Source organism: Macaca thibetana, chromosome 1 (assembly GCF_024542745.1).
Source record: "Macaca thibetana thibetana isolate TM-01 chromosome 1, ASM2454274v1, whole genome shotgun sequence".
NCBI lineage: Eukaryota > Metazoa > Chordata > Mammalia > Primates > Cercopithecidae > Macaca > Macaca thibetana.
The window spans coordinates 90,442,593-90,461,902 of record NC_065578.1 but is presented as its reverse complement, the minus strand read 5'-3'; the positions used below and the strand labels follow the sequence as shown (position 1 = coordinate 90,461,902).

The 19,310-nt window shown below is 40.1% G+C and overlaps 1 long non-coding RNA gene across 2 annotated transcripts; it reads right to left on the bottom strand.

The window, feature by feature from the left end:
* Positions 1-7,722: 7,722 nt before the first annotated feature.
* On the bottom strand, positions 7,723-18,727 carry LOC126963979 (uncharacterized). 2 transcript variants are annotated; one of them, XR_007729271.1, is made up of 4 exons: positions 18,550-18,727; positions 17,605-17,674; positions 8,884-9,031; positions 7,723-8,183 (listed from the first exon to the last, which is right to left on the bottom strand). It is a non-coding gene; the product is annotated as an uncharacterized LOC126963979 (long non-coding RNA). The 2 variants fall into 2 exon arrangements; XR_007729272.1 differs by lacking the exon at positions 17,605-17,674.
* Positions 18,728-19,310: the final 583 nt, after the last annotated feature.

Sequence of the window (19,310 nt, the reverse complement as noted above, 5' to 3'; positions counted from 1 at the left end):
TGCGATAATCCAAAACAGAACTATGACCACAAACCAGGGAGACCCTACAGCAGAAGATCCAGCTTTGCCTTTTTATTTGCAGCACAAGCTCACTTCACTTCTTTGTTCCTATATATTTTCAGGCTTTTTGAGAAAGGAGTGGAAGTTTGTAAGTGTGGGAAGAAACCAGTCCTTTCATGAGTTAATTCCTCTCTCCCAGGTTTTAAAACCCAAAGACACTGTCTGAAATGATATTTATAACTATAAACAATGTCTTTTAATCACTTGGCTTGTATTTTGTGCTCAAAAGTAAACAAGAGTGAACCACTTGGAGGATGAGGAGAAAGTTCACAAAGACTTTAGAAGGTGGGTAAGTGTCTTCACCAAGAGTCACAAGCTGCGGATATGCCATTGGGCAGCTGATCAAAATTTCACATGGGGCCAAGGATTTGAGTAATATTAACGTCTACTGTGCTAAGGAGCACTTGAATCACAGTAAGGAACATATGCATTATCCCATTGTCCCATACTTATCCCTGTTTTCATTTGAGGAAATTAAAACTTAAGAAATGGTACTATTTGCACTGTTACCTATGGTGGACTCACTGTACATCTGACTCACTCTATACTTGGGTTGTTTACCACTATTCTATGTCCTTTTCCTTCTCCACATCAGAACCTAACAACTTGGAAAGTTTTCTATGTGACGCAGTCATGGCAAGTTCATTTTCTTGATTTTCTAAGGGTGCTGCCTACCCAGGAAAATTCCTGAGAATGCAGGAAGAGTTTACTAGAGGAAACACATTATCACCAAGCAAAGTCCTGTTGCCAAATGCAGGTAGCAGAGATTGGCTAGACAATGCAGGACAAGCTTGGCTTTCTCTGAAGTGTACTAGTTCTTATTGGCCCAATGGAAAAGCTTGCTAACTGATGCCATGATGGTGACTTCATTAGAAGTATAGCAGACAATGAAAATGAATATTTTGCACATTCTGATTCCAATCATTGCAATCGTCCCACTGAGGAAGAAAAGCTGAAGGAATTCATTGAGACAAGTTAGGATAAATAACAAGCTTTCTGATGAGCATGGATAAAAAGTAGACAGGATAACATCATACCCAAGGTATTGGAGTAACTCAGCAAAACACACTGGGAATGAAGACTAATGCTCAGAACAAGATTAACATGCTAAAGAATGGTTGGGCATGGTGATTTATGCCTGTAATCCCAGGAGCTTTGGGAAGCCAAGGTGGAAAGACTGTTTGAGGCAGGAGTTTGAGACCAGTCTGGGCAACATAATAAGACCATATCTCCACACACACACAAAAATTAAAACTTAGGCATGGTGGTGTATACCTATAGTCCTAGCTGCTTGGGAGGCTTGGGTGGAAGAATTACCTAAACCTAGGAGATCAAAGCTGCAGTGATCTACAATTGAGCCACTGCACTCCAGCTTAGGCAACAGAATGAGAATATCTGCTTTAAAAATGCTAAAGAGATCCGGAGCAAGGTGGCCGAATAGGAACAGCTCCAGCCTCCAGCTCCCAGCACAGGCGAGACAGAAGACAGGCCACTTCTGCATTTTCAACTGAGGTACTGGGTTCATCTAACTAGGGAGTGCCGGACAATCAGTGCTGGTCAGCTGATGCAGCCCGACCAGCGAGAGCTGAAGCAGGGTGAGGCATCGTCTCACCTGGGAAGCGCAAGGGGGAAGGGAATCCCTTTAGAAACTGAGACACACAACACCTGGAAAATCGGGTAACTCCCACCCTAATACTGCCCTTTACCAAGAGTCTTAGCAAACAGCACACCAGGAGATTATATACCACACCTGGCCGGGAGGGTCCCACGCCCAGGGAACCTTCCTCATTGCTAGCACAGCAGTCTGAGATCTAACTGCAAGGCAGCAGTGAGACTGGCAGAGGGGCGCCCACCATTGCTGAGACTTAAGTAGGTAAACAAAACCTCCTGGAAGCTCGAACTGGGTGGAGCCCACTGCGGCTCAAGGAGGCCTGCCTGTCTCTGTAGACTCCACCTCTGGGGACAGGGCACAGCTAAACAAAAAAGCAGCAGAAACCTCTGCAGATGTTAATGACCCTGTCTGACAGCTTTGAAGAGAGCAGTGGATCTCCCAGCATGGAGGTTGAGATCTGAGAATGGACAGACTGCCTGCTCAAGTCAGTCCCTCACCCCTGAGTAGCCTAATTGGGGGACATCCCGCACTAGGTGCAGACCAACGACACGTCACACCTCACACAGCGGGGTACACCCCTGAGATGAAGCTTCCAGAGCAAGAATCAGCAGCACTTGCTGTTCAGCAATATTCTATCTCCTGCAGCCTCCGGTGCTGATACCCAGACAAACAGGGTCTGGAGTGGACCTCAAGCAATCTCCAACAGACCTACAGCTGAGGGTCCTGACTGTTAGAAGGAAAACTAACAAACAGAAAGGACACCCACACCAAAACCCCATCAGTACGTCACTGGCATCAAAGACCAAAGGCAGATAAAACCACAAAGATGGGGAAAAAGTAGGGCAGAAAAGCTGGAAATTCAAAAAATCAGAGCACATCTCCCCCTCCAAAGGAACTCAGCTCATCGCCAGCAACAGATCAAAGCTGGACGGAGAATGACTGATGAGTTGAGAGAAGAAGGCTTCAGTCAATCAAACTTCTCAGAGCTAAAGGAAGAACTACGTACCCAGCGCAAAGAAACTGAAAATCTTGAAAAAAGAATGGAAGAATGGATAACTAGAATAATCAATGCAGAGAAGGCCATAAACAAACTGACAGAGATAAAAACCATGACACGAGAAATACGTGACAAATGCACAAGTTTCAGTAACTGACTAGATCAACTGGAAGAAAGAGTATCAATGGTTGAAGATCAAATGAATGAAATGAAGCAAGAAGAGAAGTCTAGAGAAAAAAAAGAAAAAAGAAATGAACAAAGTCTCCAAGAAGTATGGGATTATGTGAAAAGACCAAATCTACGTCTGATTGGTGTGCCTGAAAGTGAGGGGGAAAATGGAACCAAGTTGGAAAACACTCTTCAGGATATCATCCAGGAGAACTTCCCCAACCTAGTAAGGCAGGCCAACATTCAAATTCAGGAAATACAGAGAATGTTCTTTGAAACCAATGAGAACAAATATACAACATACCAGAATCTCTGGGACACATTTAAAGCAGTGTGTAGAGGGAATTTTATAGCACTAAATGCCCACAAGAGAAAGCAGGAAAGATCTAAAATTGACACCCTAACATCACAATTAAAAGAACTAGAGAAGCAAGAGCAAACACATTCAAAAGCTAGCAGAAGGCAAGAAATAACTAAGATCAGAGCAGAACTGAAGGAGATAGAGACACAAAAAATCCTACAAAAAAATCAATGAATCCAGGAGCTGGTTTTTTGAAAAGATCAACAAAATTGATAGACTGCTAGCAAGACTAATAAAGAAAAAGAGAGAGAAGAATCAAAGAGACACAATAAAAAATGATAAAGGGGATACCACCACCGACCTCAGAGAAATACACACTACCATCAGAGAATACTATAAACACCTCTATGCAAATAAACTAGAAAACCTAGAAGAAATGGGCAATTTCCTGGACACTTACACTCTCCCAAGACTAAACCAGGAAGAAGTTGAATCCCTGAATAGACCAATAGCAGGCTCTGAAATTGAGGCAATAATTAATAGCCTACCAACCAAAAAAAGTCCAGGACCAGATGGATTTACAGCCGAATTCTACTGGAGGTACAAGGAAGAGCTGGTACCATTCCTTCTGAAACTATTCCAATCAATAGAAAAGAGGGAATCCTCCCTAACTCATTTTATGAGGCCAACATCATCCTGATACCAAAGCTTGGCAGAGACACAATAAAAAAAGAGAATTTTAGACCAATATCCCTGATGAACATCGATGTAAAAATCCTCAATAAAATACTGGCAAACCGCATCCAGCAGCACATCAAAAAGCTTATCCACCATGATCAAGTGGGCTTCATCCCTGGGATGCAAGGCTGGTTCAACATATGCAAATCAATAAATGTAATCCAGCATATAAACAGAATCAAAGACAAAAACCACATGATTATCTCAATAGATGCAGAAAAGGCCTTTGACAAAATTCAATAGCCCTTCATGCTAAAAACTCTCAATAAATTCGGTATTGATGGAATGTATCTCCAAATAATAAGAGCTATTTATGACAAACCCACAGCCAATATCATACTGAATGGGCAAAAACTGGAAGCATTCCCTTTGAAAACTGGCACAAGACAGGGATGCCCTCTCTCACCACTGCTACTCAACATAGTGTTGGAAGTTCTGGCTAGGGCAATCAGGAAAAGAGAAATAAATCAAGGGTATTCAGTTAGGAAAAGAAGAGGTCAAATTGTCCCTGTTTGCGGATGACATGATTGTATACTTAGAAAACCCCATCATCTCACTCCAAAATCTCCTTAAACTGATAAGCAACTTCAGCAAAGTCTCAGGATACAAAATTAATGTGCAAAAATCACAAGCATTCTTATACACCAGTAACAGACAGAGAGCCAAATCATGAATGAACTTCCATTCACAATTGCTTCAAAGAGAATAAAATACCTAGGAATCCAACTTACAAGGGATGTAAAGGACCTCTTTGAGGAGAACTACAAACCACTGCTCAGTGAAATAAGAGGACACAAACAAATGGAAGAACATACCATGCTCATGGATAGGAAGAATCAATATCGTGAAAATGGCCATACTGCCCAAGGTAATTTATAGATTCAGTGCCATCTCCATCAACCTACCAATGACTTTCTTCACAGAACTGGAAAAAACTGCTTTAAAGTTCATATGGAACCAAAAAGGAGCCCGCATTGCCAAGACAATCCTACGTCAAAAGAATAAAGCTGGAGCCATCATGCCACCTGACTTCAAACTGTCCTACAAGGCTACAGTAACCAAAACAGCATGGTACTTCTACCAAAACAGAGATATAGACCAATGGAACAGAACAGAGCCCTCAGAAATAATACCACACATCTACAGCCATCTGATCTTTGACAAACCTGACAAAAACAAGAAATGGGGAAAGGATTCCCTATTTAATTAATGGTGCTGGGAAAATTGGCTAGCCATAAGTAGAAAGCTGAAACTGGATCCTTTCCTTACTCCTTATACGAAAATTAATTCAAGATGGATTAGAGACTTAAATGTTAGACCTAAAACCATAAAAACCCTAGAAGAAAACCTAGGTAATACCATTCAGGACATAGGCATGGGCAAGGACTTCATGTCTAAAACACCAAAAGCAACGGCAACAAAAGCCAAAATTGACAAATGGGATCTAATTAAACTAAAGAGCTTTTGCACAGCAAAAGAAACTACCATCAGAGTGAACAGGCAACCTACAGAATGGGAGAAAATTTTTGCAACCTACTCATCTGACAAAGGGCTAATATCCAGAACCTACAAAGAACTCAATCAAATTTACAAGAAAAAAACAACTCCATCAAAAAGTGGGCAAAGGATATGAACAGACATTTCTCAAAAGAAGACATGCATACAGCCAACAGGCACATGAAAAAATGCTCATCATTACTCGCCATCAGAGAAATGCAAATCAAAACCACAATGAGATACCATCTCACACCAGTTAGAATGGCAATCATTAAAAAGTCAGGAAACAGCAGGTGCTGGAGAGGATGTGGAGAAATAGGAACACTTTTACACTGTTGGTGGGACTGTAATCTAGTTCAACCATTGTGGAAGACAGTGTGGCAATTCCTCAAGGATCTAGAACTAGAAATACCATTTGACCCAGCCATCCCATTACTGGGTATATACCCAAAGGATTATAAATCATGCTGCTATAAAGACACATGCACACATATGTTTATTGCGGCACTATTCACAATAGCAAAGACTTGGAATCAACCCAAATGTCCATCAGTGACAGACTGGATTAAGAAAATGTGGCACATATACACCATGGAATACTATGCAGCCAGAAAAAAGGATGAGTTCGTGTCCTTTGTAGGGACATGGATGCAGCTGGAAACCATCATTCTCAGCAAACTATCACAAGAACAGAAAACCAAACACCGCATGTTCTCACTCATAAGTGGAAATTGAACAATGAGATCAATTGGACATGGGAAAGGGAACATCACACACCGGGGCCTATTATGGGGAGGGGGGTGGGGGGAGGGATGGCATTGGGAGTTATACCTGATGTAAACGATGACTTGATGGTGCTGACGTTTTGATGGATGCAGCACACCAACATGGCACAAGTATACATATGTAACAAACCTGCACATTGTGCACATGTACCCTAGAACTTAAAGTATAATTTTTAAAAAATGCTAAAGAAAGCATTAAATTCAGATCAGAAAGAGTTCTGGGGAAAGGAACGCCCCACCTTGAAAATAATGATGGTAGGTTAACATATAGCAACGATGAAGTAGAACTTCTCTACTCCTATTTTACTACCTTTTTTCCCCCCGGGCAAAGAAATGGCCCATCAGAGTTGAGTGGAAAAGGTAGAAATAATAAGGAATTGCAGGCCCAACTTGTTTAAGATTCCACATCTAAATCACTGTATCCCAAGGGATGGTAATATCATATTGATTGAGAAAACAGGTTTCGGAGTCAGATATATCTAGCATCTACTGTGTTCTCCTGGCAAATAGTTTAACGGCAATAAATTTCAGTTGTAAATACCTCATAGGGTTAGGGTGATAATTCAGCTAAAGCACTTTAACATAGTATCTGGGACATAATAAATACATGCAACTATTCATTTTATCATTTGGTATTTTCATTGACTAGCTGAAATGACGTCAGTAATCTTTAAGAAATTCTGCAAAAAGAGTAAATATCATGAATACTCAATAAGACTAGAACTAATAATTTTAAAGATAGTTTTTTTAGTTTCCAAAGTAAGTAATGATCTTAGTAACAGTATGAGTTCAGTAAGAAGAGGCCATACCAACATAAGTGCATTTTCCTTTTCCTAAAGTGCTACTTACTGGAAATCAAAAGGATTTTATGTACAGAGAGTATTCAGATTTCAGCATGACCAAAAATCTCATGAAAGAGTCTTGTGAAAGAACTGTGGGCTGCTTGTCACAGACAGAGGGTTTTTTAACTTGCTGAATAACCCAAATGGTGCTAGTTAAGAAATATTCCAAATCAAGAAAAAATTTATTAGGAAGAATAACTTAGAAGGTGGTCCCTCAGCCCTAAATTTTTCAAGAGTTTCACCAATGACTGTTACGCTGACTTCTGTAGCATGCTGATCGATGAAATGATTGAGACAAAATTCAAATTCAAAATATTCTGAAATGGCTGAAACAATAGATCAAGTCCAACACTATGAAGTTTGTACACAAAAAGTCTAGTGTTTTACTTTGGTCCAGTATCAAACTGTATAAGCAGAAGATGGGTTACATGTCTCAGAAGCTTGTATTATTTAAAAGTTTTATTCAAGAGCAAGGCCAGATCAACCTAAAGTAATAAAAAAAGGTCAGAATATAGTTTAAAGAGAATTTATTCAAACACAAATGTTGAGGGATACATCCTGGGACACACTTCCAAGTTGCCTTGGGACATGCCCTGGAGAACAAAAGAGCAGTTCAAGTTTTTAAAGAAAAAAAAGAACAAATCAGGAGGAGAGGTGATTACAAAAAGTTATTTGTCAGTAATTCTCATTGGTTTACAAAAATAACATTGGGTGGTGATTGATTATACATTGCTAAATTATAGGTGTATGATATTTTATAGCTATTTGGCATCAAGATGGTCTAGGACCCACATAACAAGTGTCTTTAAGAGGTAATTATTTAGCTCGAGAGGGAGTGAGACAGGACTGATGTTACATTTTAAATGCCTTTCTGGGCCTGATAATTTGAAGGGGCTCATATTCCTCATGTAAAACTTTTTTTTTTTTTCTTTTTTATTTACCCCCTTTTGATGAAAATCTTTCTTCTTGAAAGCACCTGTGATCAAAATCTAACTGTCCAAGTGTCCCTTGTCACTGGGAAGGCTCATTTCCAGAGAGTCCTGTCCCATGTCAAAGGGGGAAAGGGAGGCAGTCTCAGTAAGGATTTTTTTTTAAGAGTCCCCCAAAGCTCATTTGGGATGGCATCACAGAGTGGCAAAAGTGAGAACTTGGTCAAGCCATTGATTTATGTAGCTGCTGTTGCCTGTTGAAACATAAACACCATGATTTAATTTTCTCAGAAATAACACATATGGATTATAACCAAAAAGAAAATTGGTATGCCAGAATGGAAAAACAAAAACCCCCAAATCTCTTTCTTTAGGGAGCCATTACAAACATTGTGAAGATAATTGAACCCAGGTGGTTCTTTAGAAACTTGTTGTAGCCATGAAATAATTCAGGATTTAGTCCAAATGGTAGGAAAATTTTAAAACTCAGAAACAACGATAAGGGCTAGAATCTAATAACAGGTGTGCTATAGTTTTTACTGAAACTTAATTTCTCTCTCCTGTTTCCCATTTCTACCAAAGATAAATCTTAGTAGGACCAATCTACTTGTAAAATAAGTTTTAGTATTATGTTTGGCCTGATTATTTGCATAAAGTATAACAAGAATAGTGATTGACCACATAGGCTTCTTTTTTCATTTTTTATTTTTATTTTTTTTTCTGTACTTAGTCTGTTCACAAGTCTTCTTTTTAAGTTGGCTTTGCTGGAACTATTTCATAAGGAATTTCAGATTAGACTTTTAAAAGCCTCCTGAAGTTATAAAGCCAAGCCAAGGATTCACCATCAGACTGTGCCTTTAATACCTGTATGAACTGGGTGAATTCCTTTCTTTTTGAGATCCCCAAATATCTTGAGGTTCCTGGCCCTATCAAAAAACAACATTTTTCACTTACAACAAGGTCAGGAACCTTGTAAGAGAACCATGTAGACAGGGTACAGTCTATAAAGTCAACTTTAATTCCTCAAACCAGTCTCGTCGTATCTGAAAAGATGTCATTCCAGTCAAAGCCTTGGGGAAATTACCAGTGTCTCCAATATGTCCTGTTACAAAAGAAAACAGATTTTTATTGAACTTATGTAAATTCCTATATTGTTATAAAATAAGAATACTTGCAAACAGTTTCTGAATTCTGGAGGAATCAGGTAGAGAGAAAGGCAAATATTTCCATTTTTGTTCACAAAAGTATACTTTGCTGGGTATTGTGGCTCATGCCCATAAACCCAACACTTTGGTAGGCTGAGGCAGATGTATCCCTTGAAGCCAGGAGTTTGAGATTAGCCTGGCCAACAGGGCAAAACCCTGTCTCTACTAAAAATATAAAATTAGCTGGGTGTGGTGGCACACACATGTAATCCCAACTACATTGGAGGATGAGGCATGAGAATCACTTGAACCCAGGAGCCAGGAGGTGGAGGTTGCAGTGAGCTGAGATTGCATCACTGCACTCTAGCCTGAGTGACAGAGTGAGACCCTGTCTAAAAAAAAATATATATATATATATATATATATACACACATATATACACACTTTGCCCAAATTGCTATAAGCTATAAATAGCTCAAAAGAAAAAAAGTTTGACTCTGGAAAACAAAACGTATTACTGCTTCAGGTGGAGCCCTTTAATGAATAAGACAAAGAAAGTATTTGCAGTTTCTGGGGCCAAATATTTAAATATGTAAAAAACAGGCACAATTGGAGGGCAACACATCTAAATCTTTAAAAATCAAGGATGCCACTTTTATATTGAATCCTGGCTCCCCAGAAAAGAAGGAAACACCATGACACCAGGCCATGACACAGGCTTCCACAGTGTACCTCACTACAAAGACATTCTCCTGGCTGGTAGGTAACCCAATGTCAATCAGTCCCCTCTGTGAACAGCCCATCCCCCATAAGAGTTTTATCCCTTGGTGGTGAGTCCATACCTGCACTTTTATTTAAATGCACAAGGACTGGTTTTTTTGTTTGTTTGTTTGTTTGTTTGAGATGGAGTATTGCTCTGTCACCCAGGCTGGAGTGCAGTGGCATGATCTCGGCTCACTACAACCTCTGCCTCCCAGGTTCAACTGATTTTCCTGCCTCAGCCTACTGAGTAGCTGGGACTACAGGCATGCCCCAACATGCCTGGCTAATTATTTTGCATTTTTAGTAGAGACAGCGTTTCATCATGTTGGTCAGACTGGTCTTGAACTCCTGACCTCAAATTATCTACCTGACTCAAATTATCCAGCCATTCCACCTGGGATCCAAGGATTTTTATAATTTTGAGTTTTACATTTAAGTCTTTAATCCATCTTGAGTTAATTTTTGTATAAGGTGTAAGGAAGGGGTCTGGTTTCCATTTTCTGCATATGGCTAACCAGTTTTCCCATCACCATATATTAAATAGGGAATCTTTCCCCCATTGCTTGTTTTTGTCATGTTTTATAAGGATCAGATGGTTGTAGAGGTGTGGTCTTATTTCTGAGATCTCTATTCTGTTCCATTGGTCTGTGTGTCTGTTGTTGTACCAGTACCATGCTGTTTTGGTTACTATAGCCTTGTAGCATAGTTTGAAATCAGGCAGCATTATACCTCCAACTTTGTTCTTTTTGCTTAGAATTGTCTTGGCTATATGGGCTCTTTTTTGGTTCCATATGAATTTTAAAGTAGCTTTTTCTAAATATGTGAAGAATGTCAATAGTTGTTTAATAGAAATAGTATTGAATCTATTGAATCTATAAGGGTGGACATGGCTCACACCTGTAATCCCAGCACTTTGGGAGGCCAAGGTGGGCAGATCACCTGAGGTCGGGAATTCAAAACCAGCCTGACCAACATGGTGAAACCCTGTCTCTACTAAAAATACAAAATTAGCTGGGCATGTGGCACATGCCTGTAATCCCAGCTACTCGGGAGGCTGAGGCAGGAGAATTGCTTGAACCCAGGAGGCAGAGACTGCAGTGAGCCGAGATTGTGCCATTACACTCCAGCCTGGGCAACAACAGTGAAACTCCATCTCAAAAAACAAAACAAAAAAGCATTGATTCTATATATTATTTTGGGCAGTATGGCCATCTAGGCAATACCATTTAGGACATAGGCACTGACAAAGATTTCATGATGAAAACATCAAAAGCAATTGTAACAAAAGCAAAAATTGACAAATGGAATTGAATTAAACTAAAGAACTCTGCACAGCAAAAGATACTATCGTCAGAGTGAACAGACAACCTAGAGAATGGGAGAAAATTTTTGCAATCTATCCATCTGACAAAGATCTCATATCCAGAATCTATGAGGAACTGAAACAAATTTACAAGAAAAAAACAACCCCATTAAAAAGTGGGCAAAGGACATGAAGAGACACTTCTCAAAAGAAGACATACATGTGGCCAACAAACATAAAAAAAGCTCAAAATCACTGATCATTAGAGAAATACAAATCAAAACCACAATAAGATACCATCTCATGCCAGTCAGAATGGTGGTTATTAAAAAGTCAAGAAACAACAGATGCTGGTGAGGTTGTGGAGAAATACGAATGCTTTTACACTGTTGGTGGGAATGTAAATTAGTTCAACCATTGTGGAAGACAGTGTGGTGATTCCTCAAAGACCTGGAGGCAGAAATACCATTTGACTCGGCAATCCCATTCCTGGGTATATACCCAAAAGAATATAAATCATTCTATTATAAAGATACATGCACACGTATGTTCATTGCATCACTATTCACAATAGCAAAGACATGGAATCAACCCAGAGGCCTATTAGTGGTAGACTGGATAAAGAAAATGTGGTAATGTGGCACATATACACCACAAAATACTATGCAGCCATAAAAGGGACTGGGGTAATGTCCTTCGCAGGGACATGGATGGAGCTGGAAGCCATTATCCTCAGCAAACTAACACAGGAACAGAAAACCAAACACCGCATGTTCTCACTGATAAGTAGGAGCTGAACAATGAGAGCACACGGACACACTGTGGTCTGCTGGGAGTGGGTGAAGGGAGGGAGAGCATCAAGATAAATACCTAATGCATGTGGGGCTTAATACCTAGGTGACTGGTTGATAGGTGCAGCAAAGTAAACCCGCCTTTGCAAAACTATAACTGAGGAGATTATAAAAGTGAAAGAAATCAGACTGAACTGATTCCATCTTGCTTCTAACCTTTAACCTGTCCTTGTTCATCTTGGGGCCTAGGTCAAACTAACTTTGGGAAGGAATTCAGTTTATGGTTTGACTCTGAAACAAAATTGATAACAGCTCTTTCCTGAAAAACACCCCTTCTTGCCTAGAAACCAGTCTGCCTTTGCAGAACTAGCAAATTAGCTACAAGATTAGAAATTCCAGTTTAGGGGTTGTGCAGCCTCTGGCTCCAAGAGTCTGAACCTCCCCAAATTGCTCCTGGGATAATATCACTATTATAAAACCTAAAGTCAGTGCTTGAGATATTTTGCAGACCCCATACTTGATGGATCAGCTGATACCACACAGACTGGTAATCTGGCTCAACCAGTTCTGCTATCCCACCCAGGAACAGAAGACAGCAAGAAAAACTCACTTGGAACCTTTATGATTCCATTTCCAACCTGACCAATCAGCACTCCCCACTTCCCAAGCCCCTACCCGCCAAATCTCTGATCCCTGAATGCTCAGGTAGACTGATTTGATTAATAATACAACTCTGGGGCCAGACGCGGTGGCTCATGCCTGTAATCCCAGCACTTTGGGGGGCCAAGGAGGGTGGATCACCTGAGATCAGGAGTTCGAGACCAGCCTGGCCAACATGGTGAAACCTCATCTCTACTAAAAATATTATTATTATTATTATTATTATTTTTTTTTTTTTTTTTTTTTTTTTTGAGACGGGGTCTCGCTCTGTCACCCAGGCTGGAGTGCAGTGGCCGGATCTCAGCTCACTGCAAGCTCCGCCTCCCGGGTTCACGCCATTCTCCTGCCTCAGCCTCCCGAGTAGCTGGGACTACAGGCGCCCGCCACCTCGCCCGGCTAGTTTTTTGTATTTTTTAGTAGAGACGGGGTTTCACCGGGTTAGCCAGGATGGTCTCGATCTCCTGACCTTGTGATCCACCCGTCTCGGCCTCCCAAAGTGCTGGGATTACAGGCTTGAGCCACCGCGCCCGGCCTGAAAATATTTTTAAAAGTTAGGCAGGCGTGGTGGTGCACGCCTGTAATCCCAGCTACTCAGGAGGCTGAGGCAGGAGAATTACTTGAATCCCGGAGGTGGAGGTTGCCGTGAGCTGAGATCGCGCCATTGCACTCCAGCCTGGGCTACAAGAGCGAAACTCCATCTCAAAACAAAAACAAAAACAAAAATCAAACGAAACAACAACAACAAAAAACTCCACTCTCCCGCACAGCGAGCCCAGCATGAATTACTCTTTCTCCATTGCAATTCCCCTGTCTTGATAAATTGGTTCTGTCTAGGCAGCGGGCAAAGTGAACCCCTTGAGCGGTTATAGCACTATGGCACACATTTACCTTTGTAACAAATCTGCACATCCTGCACCTATATCCTGGAACTTAAAATAAAATTAAAATGTAAAAAAAGACTAAATAATAAATGCACAAGGAAAGGGGTATTCCCTTGTGGTGACTACCATTCATTGCAACTGTAACCACCCAGTGGGTTCACCTTACCGGGTGCCTAGAAAGAATCAGTTTATCAAGACAGGGGAATTGCAATGGTGAAAGAGTAATTGACACAGAACCGGGTGTGCAGGGTGACCAGAGTTTTATTGTTACTCAAATCAGTCCCCTGGAACATTCGGAGATCAGAGTTTTTAAGGATAATTTGGGGTATGGGCTCGGAAAGTGGGGAGTGCTGATTGGTTGGGTTGAAGATAAAATCACAGGGGGTGGAAGTGAGTTCTTGCTGACTTCCCTTCCTGGGTGGGATGGCAAAATTGGTTGTGCCAGATAATCAGTCTGGATGATGTCATCTGCTGCATTGGAATGTAGGGCCTGCAAAATATCTCAAGCACTAATCTTAGGTTTTACAACAGTGATGTTATTCCCAGGAGAAATTTGGGGAGGTTCGGACACTTGCAGCCAGAGGCTGCATGACCCCTAAACTGTGATATCTAATTTTGAAGCTAATTTGTTAGTCCTACAAAGGCAGACTGGTCCCCAGGCAAGAAGGGTTTTTTGGGGAAAGAGCTATTATCCATTTCGTTTCGGAGTTTAAACTATAAACTAAATTCCTTCCCAAGGCTAGTTCGGCCTACACCCAGGAATGAACAAAGGTAGTTTAGAAGTTAGAAGGAAGATGGGGTCGATTAGGTCTGATCTCTTTCATGACATAATTTCCTCAATTAGGATCTTTGCAAAGGCGATTTCATAACCACTGTCAGCCACCTCCCAGACTGCAGCCCTCACCAGTGATCCACCAGTCATCACACATAGAAAAGCGTATTGTCTCACAGTCTCACCAGTAATCCCTGGTACCCCTAAAAGCCAAAGAGATCGGGTAATTGATGTAAAAGACAGTAGAGTTTAGACTTGAGAGGAACATGTCCATGACTCTTCAGACTCCACAGGAAGGCAGAAGACCTTAAAAAGGGATGAGTGGTGACTCTTTCTGTGTCCCTTAAGAGGTCTGAGTCATTAGAGTTTCTCTCAGATTTCTTTTCTTCTTCTTCTTTTTTCTTTTTTTTTTTGAGATGGAGTTTTGCTCTTGTTGCTCAGGCTGGAGTGCAATGGCTCAGTCTTGGCTCACTGCAACCTCTGCCTCCCGAGTTCAAGCAATTCTCCTGCCTCAGCCTTTCAAGTAGCTGGGATTACAGGCACATGCCACCATGCCCAGCTAATTTTTGTATTTTTAGTAGAGATGGGGTTTCATCATGTTGGTCAGGCTGGTCTTGAACTTCTGACCTCAAGTGATCCACCCGCCTCAGCCTCCCAAAGTGCTGGAATTACAAGCATGAGCCACCACACCAGGCCTAGATTTCTTCACATAGCACTGAAGACAGCAAAGAGGGAGGATCTTGAATATCAGCTTTTAACTAAGCTGACCTCTGTCCATAGAACACCTTTTTAAAAATCCTTTTAAATATCTTATTGTCAGATTTTAGCCAGGACAAACAGCTGAAATTCCTGAATTTTGAACTTTTTTTTTTTTTTAAACTGAAGGTACCCTCCCAAGTGACTCACTAAACCAATAAGCCTTAAATAAGGTTATACATTCACCAAGGACACAGGAAGCATCTCCAAAGAGGTGCAAAGCAGTCTTTATAAAATCTAGAACCACCCCAAAAATGGTTCAAAGAAAGGAAGGTTTTGCTCCTTTTTAGCCACAAAAGGAGGATAACCCACATTGATCTGGTCATATTTTTCAGGGTCTCAGCTTCTCAGTTGACCATTTATACACAAGGCCCAAAAGCTCTGTTTGCCCCCACAGATGGAAGAAGACAGGAAACCAAAAGCCGTTCATAGAAGGGGAAGGGATCGATAACAAATGGGTGCTCCAAAAGATCAAAAGTCACACAAATATCAAAACAAATGAACTGGTTCCCTGACTGGGAATTGAACCAAGCCATGGCAGTGAAAGCACAGAATTTTAACTACCAGACTACACGGTGGAGCAGCTCCAAAGCAGGCCATTTGAACTTATGAAGGACTTTAGCTTTGTTTTAGATTCTGGCTCTTCAATTTTGCCAAATTTCTAAGGCTAGCCATGACACTATAGTTTGTCTTTTTAAAAAAATTTTTTTGATCTCCCACAAATACAAATAAGGCAATTGCTTAGAATGAGAGATATCTTTTTAAAATTTAGGAGTCATTCTAATTTAAAGGATCCATCTTTTGGCCACCAATGATTAGACTTTCCAGTGGTGTACTTATTCCAGTAGCAACTCAATCCAGTTATTATAGCAAAAATTATACCAGAGTCCCTACACCCAAGACTAGTCACACAAATATTTTCTCCCATTAATCAACATTTTGCAGAGGAAACAGAAGCAAACAGTGATTTTGGATGGTAATATCTACTCAATCTGTTAACAGTGGAGAGTGTCCAGGTTCTTGGGGTCTTGAAGAAAGAACTGGACAAAATGCACAAACAAAGCAAGGAGAGAATGAAGGGATTTATTGAAAATGAAAGTATACTCCACAGTGTGGGAGCAGGCCTGAGCATAGGGGCTCAAAGACCCCATTACAGAGTTTTTGTGGATGTTGAGGATTCCATTGGTTACTTGGGGTATGGCTTATGTAAATGGAGAGGATGAAGTAAAGTTATAAAGTCATTTACTTGGCCTATGTCCTATGGAGAGGATATTTCCTGTCATAGCTAAAGTGTGAATCAGCCTTATGTTCCCTGCCTCCAGACCCTACTTTCCTGCCTCATCTTCCCCCTGAGAGATGTGATCCCCATAAATATTTATGGGAGGCAGAGGGACCAATGGTCTTTTTTTATGTAACCGCTTCATGCTGGCTTTGGACATAGTCCCTAACTATTGGGGATCACGTATCTCTTGCCCTTCTCGGTCTGGTGGAGGCAGGGTTGGTAGCTCCCTGATGGTCAGGGGTGGTGTCTTCACCTGGAACTGGCTGGAACCTTTGTTACATGATCATCTGAAGCTTGATGATCTCTAGGTGAGAAGAAATGAATTTGGTAAAAAATTTTAATGGGAACTTCAGGGAGTGGATACCTATGCTGTCAGAAATGTTTTTTATAGAGATTTGCAGGAGAAAAAACAAACCCTGGTCTATTTTAGAATCTATGTGTTTCTTTAAATTCTTAGCATGAGCAACTCCATTTTGGTTTGGCTTGGTTTGTTGGGGCCTACTGCATGAGTTTAGTCCAAAACAATGGATTCCCATAATTTTGTTTAAAAAAATTTCCCCTTTTTAGTCAAGCTCTCACTTAGGTGAGAGTGTAACCAAAACTTAGGGCCTTAGTGCCACTCTCAGTTACCAACATTTTGAGTTTCTGGTCTCAGCACATCATTTATAGGTGTCTTCACGGTTGCACATTTTTTTAAGCTCCTGTTATTCCCCTTGAAGAGAGACTATATGACATTCTAGAGATGGTGCATGCAAGCATTTAAAACCTTTGAGAGAATACAGCACACCAGGGAGACTATTATTACGACTATTGGGAGGATAATACCAAGAGTTTGGAGTATGCACCTTACCCAAGGTCCCCATAAACTGAAACTCCTAAAATAAAATCGATCAAAGAATGAGCTAAAGAGTTTACTTGCTTAACTCAGCAAATTCTTTGTCAATCCCTTACCACTGAATTTCTGTAATCTTCATTTGATGTATTTGTGAATAGGACAGAAGTGCCAGCAGCTACACAGGTACTTTTCTGTTTAGCTAATTCTATTGTTTAGCATAACTTTCACAAGACAATTTGAAGTCTGTTGTGTAACTGTATGCTTTACAGTAGAATTTGCTGTACAGCATATCAGCAGGATACATTTCTAATCATTGCTTCTTTTACTGTAAACCATGGAAAAAGGACCTAACAAATGATGCCCTTTTAGAAGAGTGAAAGCCTTCTGGCATTGTTTTCTTTAACCCATGATGTGGGTTAACAGGAGTGAACCAGTGTTTTGTTTTTGACTGATTATGAGGAAACATATGTACCATTAACGTTTCTTACCTACATTGGGCCTTTATTCTTTATCAATCAAAGTATAAGGTAATCCATGTATAAGGCTGGCTGCAAACTCCTTCACAAATAAAAGTACACCCCATTAGTGCACAAAACAGACCCCTTTTTCACTTCCACTCTTCATAGAGGCATAAGCAAGAAAAAACATTCAAGATAAGAGTTTCATGACAATAGAAGTCTTAATCTGTGAATTTGGGAAAAGCTGTTCACATGAAGGATGCCATCTTCTTCTTAGAAAAAATTTCCCTCGTTAGCTTTACCTCAAGGGTTCCAATGAGTGCATAGTTCCAAAAGTGTGGAGGGACCCTTCTCGGTTGCAAGACCATGAACCTAAAGCCCAAAATCCCAAAGTTTTGTTGTAGTGTGGATGGCAAGGAGAGTATGTCTCTGATGTTTCCAGATGATTCAAACTGTAAAAAGCTAGTTTTTACCTGGTGAAAAATACACTGTAGCATAATAATCTACTGTTATAACATCAACCCTCTTGCAGGGGAAAGCTTTTATACAACCAGAAAAATTGCATTAAAAATAACAATTGAATGAAATCCCTTTATAAAATGTTTAAATGGCCCACCAGGTGACCAAATGTACCTGAAGCTTTAATTGTTTTCCCAGGAATATGGGATCAAGCATTAGTTATAAACTATTTCAAACAATTTCAGTATTAGCTAGTTTAACATGAAAGTATTTTCTTGATATTTAAGTTTTTGTTTTACTTGGGTTAGTAGCTTTGTACAAGGAAATTTGGTTATTACTGTGGTACATAATAACTGTAATTGTGATTAGTAGTATATACTTAGACATTAGAATTTTAGAAATTCCATCTAATTTTGGAATATATATTAGTATTATTCACAAAAATATAACCTAAATAATATTGAACATTATTTTGGCAATCCCATGTACCTAAACACATCAAATAATCCTTTTTACCTCTTTTCTGGATGTTTTCAGGGGCCTTTTGATCCATCCAGAAAGCCAGGCATTAGGAAAGACAATTTTGAAATGGAAGTTTGATTTTGGAATTCCAGATTATGGTTAATTATTTATTTTGCCAAAATAATGACAGAAATTTTAAAGAAGCAAGAACCTTTTATAACCTTAAAAGACATACACACACACACACACGCATTCTACTGTTCTTACACACCTTGCATGTAAAACTGTTTCTAATAGTCTTAATTGCATGTTACAATGGCAACTCTTAGAAATTTTAACTTTAATGTAGTAAAACCTGGTAAGTTATGTTCTGATAAGGTTTGACTCTTGCCAGCATAGCTAGGGCATGGCCAACTCCATGTGCGTGTCCCCAGGTCTTACCTAGCTGGAAAGCAGTCAAGTTAAACTATTTTCAAAAGCCAAAGAAGCAGTTCATGACCTTAAAGCATTTAGCAAACCAACGTTTGAACATAATTTAGAACACATTTACATTTTGAAGGCAATTGTATTTTACCAATAATCTTTAAAACCATCTTTATTTCCCAAAGATTGCTAAAGTCAAGTGAACTAAAAAGCATTACACTTTCTATTTTTCTGACAAAATATTTAAGTTCTTATTACTAAACCAATTAATTTAAAACTTCACAGAGGAGATTAACCAGTTTACACAGAGCAAAAGAGGTAAGAGACTCACTGGTAAGATATTCTTACCCTGCTGGACCTAAACTGTAGACCCTGGCCAACAGATGAAATGA